This window comes from Monodelphis domestica, chromosome 2, assembly GCF_027887165.1.
Source record: "Monodelphis domestica isolate mMonDom1 chromosome 2, mMonDom1.pri, whole genome shotgun sequence".
NCBI lineage: Eukaryota > Metazoa > Chordata > Mammalia > Didelphimorphia > Didelphidae > Monodelphis > Monodelphis domestica.
Window position 1 is genome coordinate 257,014,543 of NC_077228.1, and position 25,400 is coordinate 257,039,942.

The window sequence follows — 25,400 nt, forward strand, 5'->3', positions numbered from 1 at the left end:
AGATTCTCATCTGGGCCGAGAACAAATTATTATTTAAAGAGTCTCTGCCTACGGTTCTTCCTCTCTTTCCTACTTCCGCCAACAAGCAGACACGTCTCTCATGAGGTAGGTGAGGTTGAATGGGCCTCTCGGCCCACCTAAGGCATGTGCTTTCTTACTTGTACTTTCTTAAATTCTTAATCTTAAATAAACCTCTAAAATATAATACTTCTAGAGTAAAACTAATTTCTATCTGCCACAGTTTGGCCTAAATTTTAACTTTAACACATCCTTCTTAATATTTAGAAAGATGTGGTCCATTTGTGCTAGCAATTGTCAGACATAGTCCAAGCAGGATGAGTTGAGATTTGTTACAGTCAGTAGGATGAAATGTATTCCTTTTTTAAACTTGTTTTTTTCAGTGGCTCTTCATTTTCTCACCAAGATTTATTGATATCTACTCCATTCATTACCCTGTGTTTCTCTTCTTCCTCCCCATTTATTTCTGTTTATTCACCTCCTGTCTCCTCTTTTGTTTCTTTTTTAGAAATGATAGGATTTATGACTGAAGAGTTAGACTAGAAAGGCAAAGGTCATTTAAGAAAGATGAGAGAATGTAGGAAGCATTATTGTATTGTATATCAGAAATAAAGGTATGTATGTGTATGTATATGCCTTTGCTAATTAGTTTCACACTACGTTCTGGTAGTTATGGAAGTCTTTCACTACTGGGAAAAGTATGATCCACTGGTTTGTTTCTCAGGCAGATATGCAGGCAAATTTTAGAATTGTGTTGGAGACATTGGGTTAGTGCAGGAGAATCAACTAGAGAAGATACTGATTTAATTCTTGCCATTAGGGAGGATTAATTGAGGTAGGTAGAAAACTTGGAGAGAACCATTTAACCATTTAACAATGGTTAAATTAACTATTTAACAATGGTTAAAATCAAAGTCCTTAAGAATTCAAAGGGAAGTAAGATAAAAATCATGAACTTTAAAAAAAGTTAAATGTACTAAGGACACAAATAGTAAAAATCAAGTCCAACTAATTTTAAGAACGGGTGGCTAATTAAAAAGCTGTTCCTGAAGGATTAGATAAGCTTGATTCCCATATAAACTTGTCTCCTGTACAAAGTGTTACAGATAAAAGAGTGGTTGCCTTAAACTGTGACCGCGAAAATATGGTTTCAAGACAGTGTCTTGAGTTAAATCAAAAATAAGGTGGTCGCCATGGGAAAAATTCCCAAATATGAAATACGCAAGTCAGCTGGGTTTTATGGAGATTTTAATTAATACAAATTAAGGAATTAATGAAAGGGAGAGAGAGAGTAAGAGGAAATAATGAGAAAAGGGCTAGGCCAGCCTAGGCTTAGGCCTTAAGCGAGAGACTAAGTCAGTCTTTTATCAACTCACCATAATATCCTTCCAAGCAAAACTCTAGTGTTCAGAGAGACCCTCCAGTATAGCTCAGGAAGCTGAACTAAGTTCAGCCACCGAGACAGAGACCAGCCTCCAATTCAGCTCCATAGCTGAATCACCTTCAGAGGCCTTTCTGACCTCCTTTTAAAGAGAATTTTCTCCTATCTCACCTCCCCTAAGTTTTCACATCTACCAATCATAGTAGACATTTTCACAGGACTGACCATTCTTAATTCACACCTGAGTAGACTAAACTTTTGAGTAATTCACACCTGAGTAGACTAAAACCTCACACCTCTTGCTAAGCTTGCTTGAACTTTTAGTGATTACTTTCACCTTCATAGGTACTTAGCACCTTTTTGTATTAGATCTAAAAATAGACCCAGCTTAAGGGTTTTAGCTTTACTTTAAGTATTAGTTAAGTACTTTTCATTGTTCAGTAAGGAGTTTACAACTTTATCTTCCCCTAAAGCACTGTCTGAGTGTGGGTGGAGTAATGTTAAAGTTCCCAATACATTCCTGACCAAGTACCTTCATTGTTTAAATGGGGAATAGCCTTAACCAAATGTTTTGAAGTAGAGGCTGAAAAATTTTAAGATTCACAATTCTGAGAAATTTTTAAGATTCACAAAAGAAAAGATATAGGGATGGGATCTTAATGAAGGATGATAATAGGGTAGAAAGAGAGTAGAATATAATGGAGGGAACACCATGCTTGGGAATACAAAAAGAACTGAGTTCAGATCCTCCTCTGACACTTACTGGCTCTGACCACATTACTTCATCTTTCTGAGCTTGAGTTTCATGATCTGTAAAATGTAGCTAATAATGCTTATAATAACCCTTATGGGACTGTTTAGGGGGGATCAAATGAAATTGATGAAATAAAATGCTTTGCAAATTTTAAAATAGTATAGAAATGTGACGATTATTATGAGAGGCTTTTGTAAAAATTCAATTATAATCTCTAATAATAAAAATATTATATTTTATGAAGGTTTATTAAAGGTCATTAGAAATCAGGGAATAAAGAGGAAACAAAATAGAAACCACGTGCCCATGGCTGGTTAGCCATTTTCAAAATCCCCACTCACCACCATCACTGCTGATTCTACATCAGAGAGGAGGAGCCTCAACACCCACTCCCTTTATCTGTCTACAGGAAACATGTAATGACAGGAAGTCAGAGGGTACTTGGGATATATAGTTCTTTTTTTTAGGGTAACAGATTTTCAATTATACACTTTCCAGATGTGAATGGTTCACTGAAATGTGATAAACCAAAGGATGAAAAACCAAACTAAAAATGGATCATCTTTGATATATAATACTGCTAATGCATTATTGGGGTAGCTAAGTGAAGTAGTGGACAGGTCTGGACAGCAAGATTTATCTTCCTGAGTTCAAATCTGGCCTCAAAAATTGCCTAGCTCTGTGACTCTGGACAAGCCACTTAATTTTGTTTGCCTCAATTACTTATGTTTAAAATGAGCTAGAAATAGAAAACCACTATTATTTTTACCAAGAAAACCCCAAATGGGGTCACAAAGAGTTGGACATAACTAAAAAGCTACTGAACAATAAGGCACTACCAGTAGCCTTTTGATTTTCCAATATTAGGGATAGGTTTTTGTTGGTTGTTTTATATTTTCTTTCTTCATAATCCATGAGATGAACAATTTATATTTTCAATAAACCTGGAGTTAGATGTTCATTGCTACCTGGTTTATATGTGCATCAAATCTTGCCTTGCCATCATTAGTACTACATGTTTTAATTAGCTGAGCTGAAAAACTAATATTAATACTAAAATGGAAAAAGTAATAAAGAATATTTTTAAAACCTGAATATATTTAACATGAACTCTAGGATATTTAACAAATTCTGCAGAATTTCTAATATTTTTTTTAATTTCATGAAGGACAAGAGGATGATTCTAGAAATTCCTGAATTTTAACAATGAAACACATAAAGGTACTAGGAACAAATAATCCATAAATTTGCAGCTGTATTATAACTGCAACAAATATACAGCAGACATACAGTGCTTACTATATAGAGAACATAATGCCAGGCTCTGGGAGAACTTTCAAGAATACTAAGGAGTGGGACAGTTCATTGCACAGTGGATAGAGTACCAAGCCTGGAATGAGGAGGACCTGGGTTCAAATGTGACCTCAGACACTTCCTACTTGTGTGACCTTAGGCAAATCACTTAAACCCCATGGCCTAGCCCTTGCTGCTCTTGTGTCTTAGAATTGATACTAAGACTGAAGGGTTTTAGAGGAGAAAAAAAATATTCTTCGTGTCCTTTAGGGGAAGCTGTTTATGGAATTTCAATCTCTGGATAACTCAACAAAAATTTTAAAAATGTCTTCAAATTTATTTAGGCATTCATTTATTTAAGTCAAAGGGCTGGATCAGATGATCTTTTGAGACCTTTTTTAGCTCAAAGATTCTGTAATTCTTTTTTTATTGCCTACCTCCTTCCCCATTTGCAATTCTTTTTAGTGATTTGAAGCATTCTTTCTTATGGTAAACAGTTCACAATACTTTCAAGAACTATTTGCTATCTTTTAAGGAATGGTATTTGGTGATATTATGTGTGTATGTATATATATATATATATATTATCTATCTTAGAAACTAAAACTTTATCAGAAAAATTTGATAAAACTTTTTTTCCTTCCATTTGCCACTTCTTAGCATAGGTGCATTAATTTTATTTGTATGGAAGCTTTTCATTTTCATGTAATCAATTTCTCTATTTTATCTTCTGTAGTTGCCTCTTTCCTTGCTTAGTTAAGAATACATCTACTATGTACTCTTGTGAAAGGTATACGATCTGCTTCTTTTCTGACTTTTTTTTTGGTATGATCTCTAATGTTAATGTTGCATGTCCATTTAGAATCTACTTTGGAAGAGACTGAAAGGCATTAATCCAAGTATGTTTTCTACCATATTACTTTCTAGTTTTCCTAACACCTTTTATCAAATAGGGAGTTCTTTCCTAAGTATTTTAGGTTTTTTGGTTTACTGACCACCAAGTTATTGAATCGTATTTCTCATTATTGATTTACCTATTTTTTTATTCAATACCAGATGGTTTTGGTGATTGTTGTTTTATACTAGTTTGAGGTCTAGAGTGCTATTTATCTATTGTTATCATTATTAGTATTACAAAATTACCTCTTTTCATTATTCCCAGGTGATACTAATCTCAAAATGAGATTATACTGAGAACAGAGAATTTTTTGTCTACATTATAGGAAACAAATAACATCTGGCATTTTTTATTTATTATTTCAGGTTATCAGAGTGAGAATAAGAAAAAGTGTCCAGCTTATAAACAGAAAATATCTGAAGTAGAATCACTGAGGGCAACATCAGAAAAACCTCAAAAATGCACAACCCAGGGACTTGATTACAAAAAAGTCTATGGGTGTGAAGACACCTTAGAAAAACATTCTAGAAGTCCTATAGGGGAAAGACTGAATGGTTCTGATTTGCAGGAGCAAGATTTCATGCAAGTGACTGTCACTCACAGCATCATCCCCCCAGTTAAAAGAGATTTTGAGCAGAAAGAGTGTGAAAGAAGCTGTAGTGTAGGCTCAGCCCATGTTATACATCAAAGAGAAAGACTTCATAGATGTGATACATGTGGCCAAACCTTCAAACAAAATTCAGCCCTTATTCAACATCAGAGAATTCACAATGGAAGGAAATCGTATGACTGTCTTGAATGTGGAAAAGCCTTCAGGTGGAGCTCACACCTTGTTCAACATCAAAGGATTCACACTGGAGAGAAACCTTATGGATGTAATGAATGTGGTAAAGCCTTCAGGGGGAGCTCAGATCTTATTCAGCATCGGAGAATTCACACTGGAGAGAAACCTTATGAATGTAATGAATGTGGGAAGGCTTTCAGCCAGAGTTCAAAGCTTATTAGACATCAGAGAATTCATAGTGGAGAGAAACCATATGAATGTAATGAATGTGGAAAGTCTTTTAGTCAAATCTCAGTGCTTATTAGACATCAGAGAATACACACAGGAGAAAATCCCTATGCATGTAATGAATGTGGAAAAGCTTTCAATCAGAGCTCAGCCCTTACTCAGCATCAAAGAATTCACACTGGAGAGAAACCCTATGAATGTAATGAATGTAGGAAAACCTTTAGGCATAGGTCAGGCCTTATTCAACACCAGAGAATTCACACTAGAAAGTAACCTGAATGTAAGGAATATAGAAATTTTCTATGGAGATTTATACTTTGGTTAATCCCAGAGGAGGCATGCCGAGACCAAATTTCATTAAAGATAAACTTTTTGCCTGCAGCTTCATGTTTGTTTTATATATATATATATATATATATATATATATATATATATATATATATATATATATATATTAAGGTATGTCTATCCAAGAAAATTATTAATTTAAGTTTAATGTATAAGCATTTCTAGTTTACAGAACTGTCTACCCCACCCCTGAACATGCTCTCAAACATGTCCCTAACCCAAGACAATCTGAGATAACATTTATAGGGTCTTAAATAAAGAAAATGTCATAATATGTTAAAATATAGTTTGGAGTTAATATTCTTGTTAAAAAACAAACCATTTAATCATCAACAGGAAATTCTCAAATTCTTCATTGACCACTTCCCTTAAGAACTGAATGGATCTCCCTATGGATCAATTTCTTAATCCTTTCTGAATGAAGAAGGTATTTCCCTTTGATGGGCCAGCTACTTCAGGGGATGGAGAAAAGCAATGAACTAAACTAGTCAAAAGGTGTTTTTATCCCAAATTGGGTTTCTTCTGTTAATCTAGTCTCTGTAAAAAAGGCCTTTTGTTCTTAATCTAACTCATATTCTGAATGGCACAAGTCTGGAAAGTATTTTAAGTTAAAGAAGTATTTTTTAATATTTTGAGGGAAACTGAAAAGCTTTTAATATACATCCCTATCTAAATATTACTGTAATCAAGAAACAATTTTTATTAGAATATTAAATTCAGATATTCTTCATTGAGAGAAATACAAACTCTAGTAGAGTCTCCTCAATGCCTTCATACGTCTTTTTAACATGACAATTTGAAGTAATAATTTTTTTTTAAATCCTTTACCTTCCATCTTGGAATCAATACTGTATATTGGTTCCAAGGCAGAAGATTGGTAAGGGCTAGGCAAAGGGGGTTAAGTGACTTGCCCAGGGTCACACAGCTGGGAAGTATCTGAGCCCAGATTTGAACCCAGGCTCTCTCTTCTCTAGGCCTGGCTCTCAATCCCCTGAGCTACCCAGCTGCCCCCTTGAAGTAACATTTTAAAGGCATCTTGAATAAGGAAAATGTCACAATATGATAAAATATAGTTTTGCATTTATAGTATGCTCTATCTAATAAAATGATAATCACAATCATTCTGAGAGGCCCTGAACAATATTCCTTCTAAAACCATTCATCCTTGTTGACCACTCCTCTCAAGAGCTCTTCCCTCAGTTGGTCATAGGTGAACTAAAGTAATTAAGGGGGATTTCTTCCCTCTGATCAATACCCTAATGCCTTAGGGGAAAGCAGTAATCTTTTAGAAAAATTATTTCTCATTCTAAGTTTGATTGCTCCATTTTCCATGGCCTCAGATTTTATTCTTGACCTTTTACACACTTCATAAGAGAGAGGGGTTAGAACTAGAAAAAAAGTAAGACATTGTTTCTTGAGAAGTTTTAAATTGTAATGAATTTTCCTTCCCTCAGATTAATCTGGAAAGAACTTTAAACTGAAGAAATTCCAGTTGAACTAAGAAGGAAGTTTTTAATATGCTTCTATATTTTTCTTTGTCATAGGTGTCCCAATGCTATGTGCATGTTGGTCCATAGGAAATTTAAGATATTTGTCTTTGTGTTAATGTAAAAGAATAAAAATTATAATATGGGACCAGATCCCTAGACCAGAACTATTTCTGAATGTAGCACCAAGTGGTACTTCCTGTAAAAGAATAGAGATTTCCCCTATGGCGTTGAATTCATGCAGTAGATATTCTTCATGGTTCTCTATGAAGTTATAAGGTAGGATGATAATGCTGGAGATTTCTTCTTAAAGAACTAAAATAAAGAGAGCTTCTGAGAGTAAGTAGCCTCTTTCCCACAAGAGATTTAGGGCATTCTTCTAACCTGCCCTCTGTGATCTTCATGAAAATGTCCTTACTTTCTTTTCATCCTGTGAAGAGGACGAATCTAAACTCTATAGAGGGAATTGGTCACATAAGAGACAGCTCCAGGCCCTGTCATTGAATCTTCCTCAGTCATTTCTTTTTGCTCCATCTTTCCTAATATAACCAAAAAAATTCATGAAACTATTGCCAAACTTAAGGCATTTTATTTATTTGTTTATATTTATTTATTTATTTTGCTAGCTGTGTGATTGTGGGCAAATAACTCAATGTTAAGGCATTTTTAAAGAAGTTCATCAGTTTACTCCTTTGTGAACAGTGGCCATAAGGAACATACTGCTGCTTCCTTATTCTTTGGGATCAGCCTTTCCACATTACCTCAGGCCCATTCTGCTCCCAGTCTATGTGAGGAATTGACCTGTTTATGAGGCAGATGCCCCTCTAGAGATTAAGAGGATCCAGGAATTCTTGCTTTTGAGCTTGGTTTAGGGTGGGAAAGAAAAGAAAAAAGAGAATATTCCCTCAGTTGCAAAATGTCTGAAATGCAAAATCAAAATGTTTTTATGTCTCAGACCAGTCTGGGTCTCTTAGGCTTTTCAATTTTGATTCTCATGGGTGCGATTGTTATGATAGATTGCCCAAATTCAATAACTTAGGAAAAGGAGCTAGGAACAAACAAAATAATTTTCTCTGTCTGATTTCATACTCATAGAATTAAGTGACACATAAGATCAACACCTGGCCTGAATGCAATAATAAAAGTTTATGAATTAGGCATGGAAATTAAAAAATTAGAAAGTTAACAAATTAAAAAACCTCAGATAAAAACTAAATTAGAAATGCTAAAAATCAAAGGATAAATTAATAAAATTGAAAGTCAAATAACTATTAATTTAATAAATAAGACTAGAAGCTGGTACTTTGAAAAAACAAATAAAATAGACAAAGTACTGGTCAATCTAAATTATAAAAGGAAAGAAGAAAACCAAATTAACAGTATCATAGATGAAAAGGGAGACCTCGCCTTTAATGAAGAAGAAATTAAGGCAATCATTAAAAACTATTATGCCCAATTACATGGCAATAAATATGGTAATCTAGGTGATATGGATGAATATCAACAAAAATATAAATTCCCTAGATTAACAGAAGAAATGGAATACCTAAACAATCCCATATCAGAAAAAGAAATTGAACAAGCCATCAAAGAACTCTCTAAGAAAAAATCCCCAGATCCAGATGGGTTCATAAATGAATTCTATCAAACATTCAAAGAACAACTAATACCAATATTATACAAATTATTTGACAGAATAAGCAAAGAAGGAGTTCTACCAAATTCCTTTTATGTCACAAATATGGTACTGATTCCAAAGTGAGGCAGGTCAAAATCATAGAAAGAAAACTACAGACCAATCTCCTTAATGAACATAGATGCAAAAATCTTAAATAGAATACTAGCAAAAAGACTCCAGCAAGTCATCACAAAGGTTATTCATTATGACCATATAGGATTCAAAAGAGGAATGCAAGGATGGTTCAATATTAGGGAAACCATCCATATAATTGACCATATTAACAAGCAAACCGACAAAAATCACATGATTATCTCAATAGATTCAGAAAAAGCTTTTGACAAAATACAACTTTTTTGTTGTATTTTTTTTTAAAACATTAGAAAGCATAGGAATAGAAGGGCCTTTCCTAAAAATAATAAACCATATATATCTAAACCATCAGCAAACATCACCTGCAATGGGAATAAACTAGAAGCCTTCCCAATAAGATCAGGAGTGAAACAAGGATGCCCATTATCACCTCTATTATTTAGCATTGTATTAGAAACACTAACAGTAGCAATTAGAGAAGAAAAAGAAATTGAAGGTATTAAAATAGGCAATGAGGAGACCAAGCTATCACTCTTTGCAGATATGATGGTCTACTTAAAGAATCCTAGAGAATCAACTAAAAAGCTAGTGGAAATAATCAGCAGGGGGAAGTTGGGTGGCTTAGTGGATTGAGAGACAGGCCTAGAGACCAGAGGTCCTAGGTTCAAATCTGGCCTCAGAAACTTCCCAGTTGTGTGACCATGGGCAAGTCACTTAACCCCCTTTGCCTAGTCCTTACCACTCTTCTGCCTTGGAACCAATTGGTTCCAAGACATAAAGTAATGATTTTGTTTTGTTTTTTAAAGAAATAATCAACAACTTTAGCAAAGTTGCAGGATACAAAATAAACCCACATAAGTCATCAGCATTTCTACATATTTCCAACACATTTCAAAATCACCCTAGACAAGATAAAATACTTGGGAATCTCTCTGCTGAGACAAACACAGGAACTATATGAATACAACTACAAAACACTCTCCACACAATTAAAACTAGATCTAAACAATTGGAAAAACATTGATTGCTCATGCCCAAAGGCTTTTGGGATGAAAATCCACTATTTGATAAAAACTGCTTGGAAAATTGGAAGACAGTGTGGGAGAGATTAGGTTTGGATCAATACCTCACACCCTACACCAAGATAAACTCAGAATGGGTGAATGACTTGAATATAAAGAAGGAAACTATAAGTAAATTAGGTGAACACAGAATAGTATACATGTCAGATCTTTGGGAAAGGAAAGACTGTAAAACCAAGCAAGAGTTAGAAAAAATCAGAAAATGTAAAATAAATAGAAAAAGAAATTGGACTATAAATGAGCTTCCAAGAAAAAAAAGCATCAGGATCAAATGGATTTATAAGTGAGTTCTACCAAACATTTAAAGACCAAACAATTTTTTTACAATAATAAGCAAAAGGGAGTCCTACCAACTCTTTTTATGAAACAGATATGGTTCTGATGTCTAAATTAGGAAGAACAAAAATAGAGAAAAAAATTATATTCACTAATGAATATTGATGCAAAAATCCTAAATAAAATACTAACCAGGCAATTATAGAAATTATATCACAAAGATTAAATGTTGTGACTAAGTGGGATTACCAGAAGTTCAGAGCAAGTTAGATATAAAGAAAATTCGATTATGGGTAAATTACCTCAGCAATCTAGTGTTCAATAAACCCAAAGATCCCAGCATTTTGGATAAAAACTCACTATCTGACAAAATCTTCTAGGAAAATTGGAAAACAGTATGGCAAAAATTAAATATAGATCAATATCTTACACTGTATACCAAGATAAAGTCAAAATGGATATATGATTTAGACATAAAGGATGATATTATAAGTAAATTAGGGGAACATAGAATAGTTTACCTATCAGATCTATGGAGAAGGGAAGAATTTATGACCAAACAAGAGATACAGAACATTACAAAATGTAATATGAATAATTTTGTTTATATTACATTTAAAAGGTGTTATACAAGCAAAACCAATGCAACCAAAATTAGAAAGGAAATAAACTAGGAAAAAAATTTTTATTACATATTTCTCTGATAAAGGTCTCATTTCTCAAATATATAAAAAACTAGATCAAGTTTATAAGAATACAAGTCATTTACCCATTGACAAACAACTCTGAAATAACACCTCATAGCTATCAGGTTAGCCAATATGACAGTAAAGGAAAATGACAAATATTGGAGGGAATGTGACAAAATTGGGACTGTAATGCATTGCTGGTGGAGTTGTGAACTGATACAACCATTCTGGAGGGCAATTTGGAATTGTGCCCAAACCACTTAAGTAGGTCTGTATCCCAAAAAGATAACAAAAAGGAGTGAGAGACCTACTATTCAAAGCTCCTCTTTTTGTGGTGGCAAAGAATTAAAAATTGAAGGGATGCTCATCATTTGGGGAATGGTTGAACAAATTGTGGTAAATGTTGGTGATGGAATGCTATTGTGTTTGAGGAATGATGAACAGGAAAAAGAGCTGGAAAGACTTACTCTGAATTGATGCAGAGTGAAATAAGCAAAGCAGAAAAACATAGTACATAGTAGCAGTAATATTGTGGAATGATCAAATGTGATAGACTTAGCTATTTTCAACAATACAACGGTCCAGGATAATTCTGAGGAACTTATGACAAAGAATGCTATCCACCTCCAGAGAAAGAACTTGTTGGAGTTGAAATACTGATGAAAGCATGCAATTTTTCACTTGTTCATTTGGGTATATGTTTTGGGGTTTTGGTTTTATAAAATTATTCACTTACAAAAATGAACAATATGGAAATAAAATAAAATTTAACATTAAAAGATAAAATAAACGTAACATATTTCCCCCCAAATATAAAGGGAACTATTAATATAATTGATTATATCAATGACAAAAGAAACACAAAAATCATATGATTCTATCAAGAGACACAGAAAAAGTTTTTGACAAAATACAACTCACTTTTATGAAAGTCATGTGAAAGCATAGGTATAAATTAATTTTTCCTTAAAATGATAAAAAATCATCTACCTAAAATGATCAGGAAGCATTATCTGTTAGGAGAATAAGCTAGAAACCTACCCAATAAGATCAGGACTGAACTATGGATGCTCATTGTAATATTCAATATAGTAGAGAAAAGCTAACAATAGCAATATGAGAAGAAAAAGAAACTGAAGGAATCAAAATGGACAATGAGGAAATAAAACTATCTCTTTTTGCAGATGATATGATAGTATATGTAAGGCTCAGCACCAAGGTCGGCCAGCCCTGTGTGACCTTACATGGGGTAACGAAATGAAGAGTAACGAATGGACGCTATATGAAAATGAACAGCGACAAAGCTTTATTGGGTTCACACAAAGCATATATATTTTGACATACAGGAAGATATGATGTTACCGCCCAGCAACAGCAGGAACTAATAATTGGGCAGATTCATAGGAATTCATGACGTTACCTACCAGGCATAAGGAAGAACCGAGAGGATTCCAAACAAAGACAGAGAAGCAAGTTTCCCACAGTCTCTCACAATTTCTCACAAACCTTATCAATCCTCCCTCTGCTGACTACTCCAACCTTGCAGTTTCTTTCTCACAAACCTTATCAATCCTCCCTCTACTGACCATTCCAACCTTGAGCATGCAGCTGGGCAGGTATACACAGTTCAACCCACGACCTTGACTATGCAGCCCAAGCGGGGAGAAGAGGAGGGCTTTAACCCTTACGGCTCTGTCTCGACTACAAGTATACTAGGAAAATCCTAGAGATTTAAATAAAAAATAGTTGAAATAATTAATAATTTTAGTAAAGTAGCAGGAAATAAAATAAACTCATAAATCATTAGCATTTCTTTTTATCACAAATAAAATCTTGTAAGATGAGATAGTAAGAGATATTTCATCTAACATAACTATAGACAACATAAAATACCTGGGAGTATACTTGCCAAGACAAGCCCAGGAACTTCTATGAACATAATTATAAAACACTATTTATATGAATAAAGCCAAATGTAAATAATTAGAGACATATTAGTTGTTCATGAATGGGACAGGCCAATACACTAAAAATGACAATTCTGCATAAACTATTCTGCTAATTCAGTGCCTTTACAATTATACTACCAAAAATTATTTTACTAAACTAGAAAAAAATAAAATTCACTTGGAAGAACAAAAGGTCAAGAATATCAAAGAAATTAGTGGAAAAAAATGTAAAAGAAGATGTTTAGCAATACCAGATGTTAAATTTTGTTATGAGGCTGTAATTATTAAAACTATGTGGTACTGGCTAAGAAATAGAATGGATCAGTGGAATAGAGTAGGAATACAATACACAGTAGTAAATTATTATAGTAATCTTATGTTTGATAAACATAAAGATCTAAGTTTGGGGGATAAGAACTCATTTTTTTGGTAAAAATTGCTGGAAAAAACTGCAAAGCAGTCTGGCAGAAACTAGGTTTAAACCTATATCTTATACCATTTACCAAGATAAGATCAAAATAGATACATGGCCTAGAAATAAAGGGAGCTATCATAAATAAATTAGGAGAACATGGAACATGTTACCTATCAGATATATGGATAGGAAAAGAATTTATTAATAAACAAAAGATAGTATTGTGGGAAACAAAATGGATAATTTTTATTACATTAAATCAAAAAGGGTTTGTACAGATAAAGCCAATGAAGCCAAGATTAGAAGGAAAGTAGAAAATTGCAGCTGGGAAGTGGGGGGAGGAAGTTTGAATAAACAATTTCTCAGATAAAGACATCATATCTCAAATATATAGAGAATTGAAGATATTAACAAGGACTTTTAGGAAGAAATCAAACCTATATATACTCACATGAAGAAGTGCTCTAAATTATTTTTAATTAGAGATATACAAATTAAAACAATTTTAAGATGCCATCTTATATCTATCAGATTGGCTAAAATGAAAAAAGTTGAAAATAACAAATGGAGGGAATGTGGGAAAATTAGGACACTAATGCATGTTGTTGGAATGTGAACTATTCTAATCATTTTGGAGAGCAATCTGGAATTATGCCCAAAGAGTTAGTTATAAAACTGTGTATATATTTTGAATCAGGATTACCAGTGTTAGGTCTGTTCCCAGGAAAAAAAGGAAAAAAAAATCTATATGTTCTAAAATATTTATAGCTACTCTTATGATGGGATACTACTGTGCTATAAGAAATGATGAGAGCAAGGAATTTAGGAAAACACAGAAATAATTGCATTAAATAATGCAGAATGAAATAAATAGGACTGTATATAGTACATTGTATATAGTAAGCAATATTCACAGTAACTGAATGAATAACTAAGCTATTTTGAATGATATGAACATTCAGATTAACTACAAAGGACTTAGAAAATACTATACACTTTCAGAGAAAGAACTGATGTAGAACAGATTTAGAATATGATTCCATATATGTAGATATAGATATATAGATAAAATGTTGACCTTCTATAATTTGAGATGGGGATGAAGGAAGACAACTTGATGCTTAAAATGTAACCAAAGAAAATTACGTTTAAAAAAAGAGAGAGATAATTTAAGAATCTTTAGGCTAGAATCATCAGTCTTCAATGAACTCCCAAATCTATATCATATAGCATAATAAACTCCAAACATATATGGGATTTAGATACAAAAAATTATATAAAAAACAAATTAGAGAAGCAATGAAAGTGTTATCTTCCATCTCTTGATGAAAGTAGAAATATTGACTAAATAAGGTATAAAGGGGATCACATGAGAGAAATTTTGATTATGTAAAATTGAAAATTTTTTTATAATAAATAAAATGTGAAAATTAAAAGGCAAATAGTTAAGTGGCAAAAAAAAAATCTTTGAAGCAAATTTCTGTAATAAAGACCTGATATATCCAAGATATATAAGGGATTGATGCAAATATTATAATAAGACCCATTTTCCATAAATAAAAAGATCAAGGATATGAATAAGCAGTTCTCAAAAGAAAAAAAAAGACTAGCTATCAAAAGCTACATGAAAAAAGTCCTAATAACTAATAAGAGAAATATAAATTAAGACAATTTTGAAGGTTCTACACTCATTACTCTCATTAGCTTAGCAAAGATAACAAAGAAGGAAAAAAGATATTTATTGCAGAGCTTATAGGACAGGAATTCTTGGTGGAGTTATCAGTTAGTGCAGTTATACTGGGAAGCCTATACTATAATCCAAAATTCACCCAACTGTGCATATTCTCCGAAGTGATGAAAGAGGGAAATGTAAAAAAGCAATTCTTTTTTTGCAGTAGTGAAGAACTGGAAACAAAGTTGGTTTGCATTAATTAGTCAATAAACATTTATTAGGCTCCCTGCTATGTGCTAAGCACTGTGTTAATTGCTGGTAGTGCAAAAAAAAAAATAGGTGAGATGGTCTCTACTTTCTAATGGGGAAGACGACATGTAAATAACTATGCACAAACTATGTAGTTAGAAAATATCTGAGCAAATTGATCACTAAGTACCAAAAAAGGGAAACACTCAAGAGACACCTAGGATTACTAGGTTGATTACTAGTATGAGCTGATGCTGAGTAAAATGAGCCGGAATATAATTGATACAATGACTAATCACTACACCAGGTAATCAGGAAATGGATTTGAGTTACAGAATCAGATATACATTTTAATAGACTGGCAGTATGTGGCTCTATTTTACTCTATTATACTTGTTAAAAGACTAGGTTTTTATAGGGAGGAGGGGAGGAAGTGGTGGAATAACGATAGTAATACTAAAAAGATGAAAAGAAAGAAAGAAAAAATAAAAAATGTAAATATACAAAAGTGCAGAATACTTGGAAGGGGATACAGACAACTAGAGCAAGGTGTAAACGGTGTTATATTCTTTAAAATAGCTGTAATAGGAGTGGCTTAATTCAGTCAACCTCTTTTTGCTTCAGTTTCCTCAACTGTAAAATGGGGATAAAAATAGCACCTACCTTCCAGTGTTGTCAGGATCACATGAATTTGTAAAGCAGTCACATATTAAGCACTATAGAAATCTTGGTTATTATTATTATCAACTGAGATAATGATTTTAAAGCGCTTAGCACCGTGCTTGGCACATAGTAATTGCTGTATAAATGTTAGCTATTACTGCAGCTTGCTGCTACTGAACTATTAAATCCTTTTCCTGTTTTTTGTATATGGAAATGTTCGTGTTGATGTTTGCCAAGTTTATAACAGAATATTTTTAAATTTTGAGAAATGAATTAGAAGTTGCTAGATATGGTTTGGTCTAAATAACAACATTTAAAAATTAAATCAATCATACCTAACATAGCAAGCATTTTGTTACTGACATGGGAGTCATTCATCAGCCCACTCTAGAGGCTGATGAATGACTATAATATAATATAATATATATAAATTATATATTATATAACACAGTTATAACACAGTTGCTAAGTAGAGCGAAGGTCAAAAGAGGTAAGGGGGTCAGGTTTGGTTAAATGAATTGTGTTTTCATTTGGGCTCTTTTGCTATCTCGTGACTCAGAAAGAGTCACTTAAAGCAACCTCTCGCTTTTCCCTTCGGTTAGCTACTGAAACCAGCGATACGCGGAGGACTCCCAGATTCCCAGAGAGGCACCGGAAATGCGACTAGGGGATAGATCCTTTCAGCCGTTGGAACACAAACACTACCCCCCCACTTCCTGTCTGAGTGCCTTTCTCGGTGCACGTGGCTTGTGTGCAGAATTACGGATTGAGTCCGCTTCCAGGGACCAAGTAGGAAGTAAACTGTAGCCGCTGGGGGCGGGTCTGAGGGCGGGCGCTCTGGTTGAAAGTCCCGGGAGTGGGAGTTAAGGGTGGGGTGGCCGCTTGGCCCAGGGGTCCCCCGGAGTTCCAGGGAAGGTAACCCCTGACCCAAGGGAGGAAGCTTTCCCGGTTACTGCAGGCGGGGAACTGAGGGGGCGGGTTGGGAAAGGGCCGGAGCACGTGACTTAAAGACCTCGCTAGGCAGCTAAGGAATCTCCAGCATCTGTGAACACCTTTGACACTGTTCCCAATGGAGCTCTTCCTTTTACGAATGAAAACTAAATCTCTGCCTCTCAAAGTCAAGGTTGGCTTTTCCAACGTAGTCACACCCTTAAATTTCCAGTTCCTTCCGCTGGCCTCTGACTGGGGTCATCCCTAACCTTTCTGTCTTTGGGCTATCCCTCCTTTTGTAGCTGATGACTTCCAGGTGGAATTCTCCTGTCAAGGTGGTGATAAGGATACGCTTCCCAAGCCATGTCTCCATGGCAGTTCCGAACAAAGTTCTTGAGCCATGTCTTCATGACAATTCCGGGCATAGTTTTTGAGCCTTTACTGCAAAGCCTTGTGTGAGGTACCCCACCCCCAGAAGACAAACAGTTTGTTTATTACACCCTAACAAGGGAAAATTGGGGTGATCAGAGGGATGAAAACATGAAGGTATGTATGTATGTATGTATCTGTCTGTCTGTCTCTGTGACAGTCTTATTAATACACTTATCTCTCTCTAATCTCTAGCACATTTGGAAACTCCAGGATAAAAAGGTGGGGAGACTTCAGTTGATTTCCCTCAACACAAACGCCAAGCCAGGACAGGCTTAATGGCTACGAATTCAAGGGAAGTGGCAGCTCTAGTTCCCCAAACCTTGGATCCAGAGAAGGATGAAATCTATCAGGTGTGGTCCTTTGTTAGATGGTGTATGGCTTTTGCTATTTAAGCCATTTTTCTCTTTATTCCTCTTGTTTTGGAAATAGCTCAGATGGATGGGGAAAATGGCCATGGAACATACTAACTTCCCAACTGAAATATAGCATCATAGGTGACTTTGTTGAGTATATGTGCATGGGCTTGTGGATATCAAAGTTTAATTTCTGATGAAGTCCAATAAATTACTAGAGAGTACATACCCTCTGTTAACTCGATTCTGGAGCTATGGGGGAACCAAAGTAATATTATTAATTATTAATAATGAAACAAGACAACACATAAAACAGGTGCAATATTTTATATAGCCCTTTGCCAAACTGAGTAACAGACAATAAAGACCACTAGAATTTCAGAGATTGGAGAGAATATTGTGAGCTAGCTCCTTGGATGGATCCAGAAAAAAAAATAAACAAACACAAGTCCAGAAATAACTATAATTATGGTGATTTTTGTGATACAGTGAGGAAATAGGCCTGGAGGTGTCTGTTGAGTAAGGAGTAGTATCTGTTAAGGTGGACTGGGAGGCCAGATTTTCTTTTAGGGCCCCAAATTGAGGAATGTAGACATCCTATAAGTATTTTGGGAGTTATTAAAAGTTTGTGTTGAGTGATGTGAAAGCAGTGGTAGAATGTGCACTGGATTAAAGAGAGGCAGGGAGACTGGTTTAAGATATAATAGGGGAATCTAGGAATGAAATTACCATGATGGCTATAGAAATGGAAGAGGAGTAGGAGAGAGCTATGCTTAACAAAGCTCAGAGGATGGAGACAGTGAAAAGTTGGGATGAACCAAAGTTGATTTCAAGTTATCAGTGCACCATATGTTTTAGTCATTGGTCAGAAATCTCTAAGTAGGACTGGAAATTTCAAGTTTTTTTCTTGCCTGTAAAATAAGGAAGTAGTTTATTTTTCTTCTAATATCATTCCACACATTAATCTCTTAATTGGTACCTTGTTAGAGAGGTCTAGGGATTTTTGTATTATTTTATCTTCCTATTACTCTGGGAAACAGACCAAATTTCAGACTCTTCTTGATTCTGTCTTCAAAAAACAAATTCAAGAACAAATGCTCTGCAAAGCACTGGGAGGAACCAGGCACATGATCTGTGCTCTCAAGGATCTATTAATCTCTTAGAGATGGAAGACATACCCAACCATGGAGTTACAATCTGTTGGATTGTAAGATTTATAGCTAGAGGGATACCTCAGGTTCAATCCCCTCATTTTACTGGTGAGGAAGCTGAGATCCAAAGGTAAAAATGGCTTGCTTAAGGTCAGTGGCCCGAATGAGGCCTTCTGTTGACAAATCCATCACATTCCCAAGTACCCAAGATTGTTATGAAATTTCTGAGTGCATATAATACTTTGAATCTTGTTGGTGTTTCTTAATTTTAAGCTTCCATAGCAATTGCCAACCAAACTCAACTTAGTTTGACTATAACGTTAATTGTTCACAGACCTTGACCCTGACACCCAGACAAGAGATTTTGACTCGGACAGAATGGAAGCCAAAGAGGTTCCAGCTCCAGTCTGTGACAGATGAGACTGATTGTGTAACCCCAGAGCCCCACCTACTGCTACAGAATGGTGAGAAGTAGACTTTGTTCTATTGGGTTTTCCTCTCCTGTCTGCTTCTCTCTATATATAGATACAGTATACGTTGAACTTTGTTTCTAGTAGGTTTTAGACCAGATCACATACCCTTTAATATGCAACAGCCCTTTGTGTGAACAACTTTGTGGTTGACATTTAGGTAATACATAACTTTTAACTTAAAATTCTGCTATTATTAATTAGGAGTAACTCATTGTTTCTCATAACATTTGTTTTCAAAGCTAATGAAGATAATATTTAAGGTTTTATTTATTTTGGCTAAAAAGAGACAGCCTGGGTAGTGGGTGAAAAGTTGGCCCCTTAATAAGGAAGATCTGGGATCAAGTGTTGCTTCTGATACATAATTGACTTTGTGACTTTGGGCAATCATTTAATTTCTCAGTGTCCCAGGCAACTCTAATAGATTATAAATTTCATCACATTTGCTGACATGTATTTGTAGAGAAAATTTCCTCACTGTCATTTCCTCATACTGTTGAAATCAAATATTCTTTGTGGGGTATGCAGGCCTTTATACCTCCCTCCCTTTTAACTAAATTATGAATTCATGTTGGATGGAAGTTTGTAAACAAAAATTAATGTGCTTGAATAGTTTTAAATTCTGGATCATTTCATTTCTACTTCCCAGTCAGTATGTTATTCAGAAATAGTAACTCACGTTGATATAACACTCAAGGTTTAATAATTGCTTTCTTCACAAGAAACCTATGAAAAAGAACATAGTAGTATTCTCTTTTTACATATTAACTCAACAGGCATTTAAATGGCTCCTATAAGTATTGTACTAGGTGATAGGGATGCTAAGATCAAGTAGAAAATGATCCCTACTCTTAAAGAGATGAGGATACAATATGTAAACTAATAAATCAGTACAAGATATTTTGAGGAAAGAAAATTCTAATGAAGGGCATTGGGAAAGGCTTCACAGAGGAGGTGAGACAGTATGCAGCATTATGAATATAGAATCTCAGAGAAGGGGTCAAGAAGATCAGGGAGAGGGCCTCAAATCCTACTATTGAATTTTTTTAGCTGTGTGACCATAGGTGGGTCACTTAACATCTGAGGTTCAATTTCCTAATCCATGAAGTGGGACAGCTAGGTGGCACAGTGGATAGAATGCCACTCAGGAATCAAGAAGACCTGAGTTTAGATCTGACCTCAGACCCTAGCTGAGAGACCTTGGCAGGTTGCTTAACCCCTATTTGCCTCAGTTCCTCATCAGTAAAATGGGGACACATTGGAGAAGGAAATGGCAAACCACTCTAGTATTTTTGTCAATATAATTTTTTGGACATTATTTTATTTGGATGTCTGAACAACAACAATCTATAAAATGGGAGGTAATGATAACTGCAGTTCCTACTTTCAAGGTTATTTAGAGATTCAAATGAGATCTTTGTAGTGTGCTTTGTACACTTTAAAATTCTATATAAATGTATATAAATGTAGTTATTGTTATTATTGAAAGATTTTAAAGCTTCTTAAGAAGCAAAGGTGAAGAGAAAGATAAGATATCCTGGGCATTTTGCAAAGCCTGTGCAAAGCTTTGAAGGTAGGAGATGGAATTAGGAGCTGCACATAGGGCTAGTCTGTGTGTGATGTAGCATTGGGGAATAATATGAATCAATGAAAACATGGCTGGAGAGAGATTGTGAAGAACTTTGAATTACAAGCTATTCTAATGGCAATAGAGAACTGTTGCAGATTCTCAAGCAGGGGAGTGGCATGGTCAGACTTGTACTTTAAGATGATTTTGGCAGTATCTGGAGGGGGGGATGAAAAAGGGAAGAGACTAGAAGTATAGAGACCTATGAGGAGGCTATCCAGGAGTCCAGGCAAGAGATGAAGACCCAAAATAGGGTGGTAGTTTGGGAGTGGAAAGGAGATGGAAGGGATGGATGTTGTGGAGTTAGAATAAAAAAAACCTTGATAGTTTATTGGTTATTGGGGATGGTCAATTGAGATGAGGAAGAATCATGAGTGATTCCTAAGTTTCAGACTTGGGTGATTGGAAATATGGTGATTTTTTTTTTTTAACAAAAATAGAGGTATAGAAGGAGGAGGAGTTTAACTGGGGGAAGATAACAAACATCCTGTTTTAGCCATGTTGGGTTTGAGATACTCACAAGGTATCTAGATGAAGATACTCATACTCAGAAGCTAATTGATGGTGACTGGAGCTCAGGAGAGAGTTCATAGAAATTTGAGAAAGCTGCAACATAGAGATTGGAAGTGATGAGATTGCTAAAATGGTAGGATGAGAGAAGTAGACTCAAGACAGGCTTGGTGGGTGATAATGCACCCAGATAAGTGGCAGGACATCCAGCAGCAGATAATGAATGGCAATCAGGTAGGAGGAAAACCAGAATAAGAGTAATTTTACAAAGACTCATTAAAGAGAGAATATTTAGAATGATTAGAGAAGGGTCAAAAGTTGCAGAGAGAACTTTGTACCATTTGAATAAGGATTCTGCTCTCTACTCCATGATGCTAAAGGGTAATGAGAAAAGGAGGAAAGAAAGAAAAGAAAAAAAGAAACATTTATTAAATGCTAAGGGCTTTTAAAAATATTATCATTTGATTCTCACCTCTTCCAGGGAGGTAGATGCTATTATTATCCCCACTATGGGAACCAGCAACTTCTTACCCCCAGAGACATCCACATCCCCTTAGGAACTGGACACGAGTACCCTAACTTTGCCCCAAAGAGACAATCCAAATTATCTAATCCCAGACCATCACCCTATAAAAGATTTTCCTCTTCTCCACCCCAGTGGAGACCCCTATCCTTTTACAGACTATGGGGCTCCTCCCTTGTTCTCCTTACTTAATCCCCTATTCCACTGCCATTGGCCTCCCATCCCCCTCCTTTCATCCAATAAAACCTAGCTATGTTACTCAATCTCTCTGTCTCATTAGTCTTGGTTTGGACCCCTATCTGACACATGAAGATAGCTGCTACCTTGGGATCTGGAGTATCCATGGGTGGCTACTTTTAAGAGTACAAGAGTTCCCATCGATAAAGCTTCCCATTAATACAGCCATGTGACACAATGAGCTCTTGGTAAACACATTGAAGTAGAGGAATTAAAAAAAAAATAGAAGTTAAAAGCCTAATTTTCTAACTAAAGTAAGACTATGTGTGTAAATTCTCCTGCCTGGCTGAAAGCCAGGTTCAGCAGCCATGTTCAAGGAAAGAGAGAGAGACAGAGGCAGAGTCCCTACATTAGCATGTAGCGTAAATAAGCCCTCACAAAGCTCAGTGCATTGCCAGGGCTAGCTCTTTTGTGCATACTGCTAGCTCTCTTCTCTGTTGTTAAGGATACTTCTTTTTGAAGCTACTTCTATCCTTGAGTGACTACCTTTCTGTCTCTGTCTGAAGAATCTTTGCTACCTCCACTGGGCCTTAAGTGCTTTTGAACTCATTCTTCAGCTGCTAAATGGAGTTTCTTCTTTTGGAAGAGTAACTCTGTTCCTTGATGTCACAGCAAAGAAATTAGAACTGACTATATGGGTATAGGGACCTACTAAGTATAGGAGATGTAACAATTCAAATTAAGGTAAACTGAGACACAAAATTATAAGCTGTTAAAGTTAAATGAAAAACTCCTGCTTCTTAGTTTCCATAAAGTTTATTAATATTTACTTGAAATAGAGAGCATAGAGATAGAGGGAGATTTAAGCCTTTTCTAATTCTATTCTAATCTTGCCACATGGTGCTATGCCTCGTGGCTCCCAGCCAGTGTCTTGCAATGTCACCATACAAGGGAATAGAGTGAGAGCACTCCCTCAAACCCCCTCTTTTATCCTTTCCTTTACTCTGGATCATAACCTTTAGTTCTGGGTCATGTCCTTAGGATCTGCGACATATGTTTGGACGTTCACATGATGTCCAGCTAGCAGTCTGGGGGCACAGGTAGGATGATCCCAGTACATGTTACTGAGGGAGAGGAGTTCCTTTACTCCTCTTTGATTCTTTGGGAGACCAGCATGTTAAAATCTCCTCCCTTGGGGTTTCTAGATTAACATATCAGGTCTCCTCAAAAATCATTCCACATATGTAACTTATACCTCTAAAGCTTCTCTTCCTTGAGGTGCATAAAACATTGAACTTTACAAAGAGGAAATTATAACATTTTGGGGATAAGAGGGAAGAAAAAAAGTAAAAGGAAACAAAAAATGATTGATAGATGCATTGACAAAATAACAGTTAGGGAGCATTCCCCTTTGGTATAAGAGTTTACATTCAGAATAAATAATATGTTCAGCCCTCTTCATTCAGTTCATTATATTCCAAAGTTCACTCTGGATCTTTTGATGTAGTGTGTGGTTCTGTAGGCATCCTTATGGCACCTTCTCCAAAAAGATCTGCTTTCTTGATTCGGGGTGTTGGCAATTTTCTGTTCCTAAAATTGCTTTAAAAGATCTTAAACCTTGGATTTTAGGATAATTATATAATCCCCCCAAGGAGGATGTTGATCAATACTAGAATCAACCGGGGATACATGGCTGAGTTATGAGGTATGTGAATTAATTCTCAAAAGAAAACCAACAACCCTCAAAAAAAAAAACCCAATAGAAGAGAAAAAAAATAAATTCTCGATAAAAAAATATATCTCAAAATCTTATATGTATAAAATTATGAGTAAAAAAAATCTATAACGGGTCCTTAAATCACCAGCAAAGCCTAATTAAAGTGATCAATCTCCTACAAGCCTGCAAGGACAATTGCAGCAATATTGCACTTACCCAAGAAGGGACTACATTTTAAGATAAAAGGAAAGTATGATTCCCTGGTCTGATTTTAACTCCAATCTCAGGGATAGGGGAGCCAGAATGAAAGCCAAACTAAGGTACTTGTAGGAATCTGGCATGGGGAAGTCCAGCATCTGAAGCTGTCAAACAGCTGCTTCCTCAAACCTCAAAACAAGCCCTTTGTCTTGGTGTAGATCCTTAGCAATCTGACAGGGTTTTTTGGTCTCTTTGACCTTGTGCTTCTTTACGCTGTGCAGTAGATCTTTTGTGATCCCTTCTTCTGAAATCATACAAAAGTATTAGTTAAAGTCCCATAATACTTAACAATCAATGGCAGGTTTCTATAGTCTAAAGGTTTTAGGTATGCATTGGTACTAGGGCTAATAGATATTGTAAACTTATCCTTCAAAATAAAAAACATTAATACTGGTCCATGTACTCAAGTCCAAAAAAAAAGAAGAAAAATCAAATATCCTATTGTAAATATAAAGAAGAACAATAATAACAATTCACATTCCATGTGACAATGAGTCAACCAAAGAGAGCCACAACACAAAGGTTTCTCACTCAAAAGCGAGTTCTATTTCTTTTCTAACTTGGCCATGATCCATGGTGTGAGTGTACATAATTTTTTCACTAGGTAAAAGTTTGTTATAAACAATAGTACAACAGCTAATACAGATTCTAAGAAGTACCACAATCTCTAAAATTATAAACTATGGACTTTTATAATGGTATTATCTCCAAACCAATCATAGGAGGAGGGTACAAATAAAACAGGTGTAACAGAACATATAACTAATAGCCAAAACATAGTAACTGAATATGTAAACCTAAAAGCAAAATTAAATCTTAAAACAAATAAGCAGCAAATACAATATATGTGACACGGTGTAGTTAATCAGTGTCAATAGAAGGTACCCGTTTTACATGTTGAGCAATGAATCCAAAAGTCCTTTTCTATAATTTTGATAGCTTTTGGAGTAGTTCTCTGGAAATGATATAGACCTTATCTCCTGGGTGTAGATCTGTATTTAAAATTGCGTTATACTTCTTCACTATGGAGAGGGAAACAAACTGAAACAGTTAACATCAATGAGGCAGTAGAGTCTGAAAGGGCTTAAAATTCACCTCCAGACTCTTTGAGGTCCTTTTCCCCTCCCAAGTACCATCATTCTTCTAAATTCCTTTGGACATGCCTCTGGCCATTTTGATGATTTCTCGGTAGTACCTCATAGTGATAACAGATTCCTTTGCATGGTGCATTATGGTCTGAGTTATAATTCATCCTATTACCAGCACTGATCATGTTAGAGGGTCTATTATTATTG

General features: G+C 35.2%; 1 pseudogene; it reads left to right on the forward strand.

Annotated features, from left to right (window-relative positions):
- The window catches only part of LOC103094413 (zinc finger protein 420-like), an 85,818-nt pseudogene that overhangs the window by 46,521 nt on the left and 13,897 nt on the right, over nucleotides 1–25,400 (forward strand).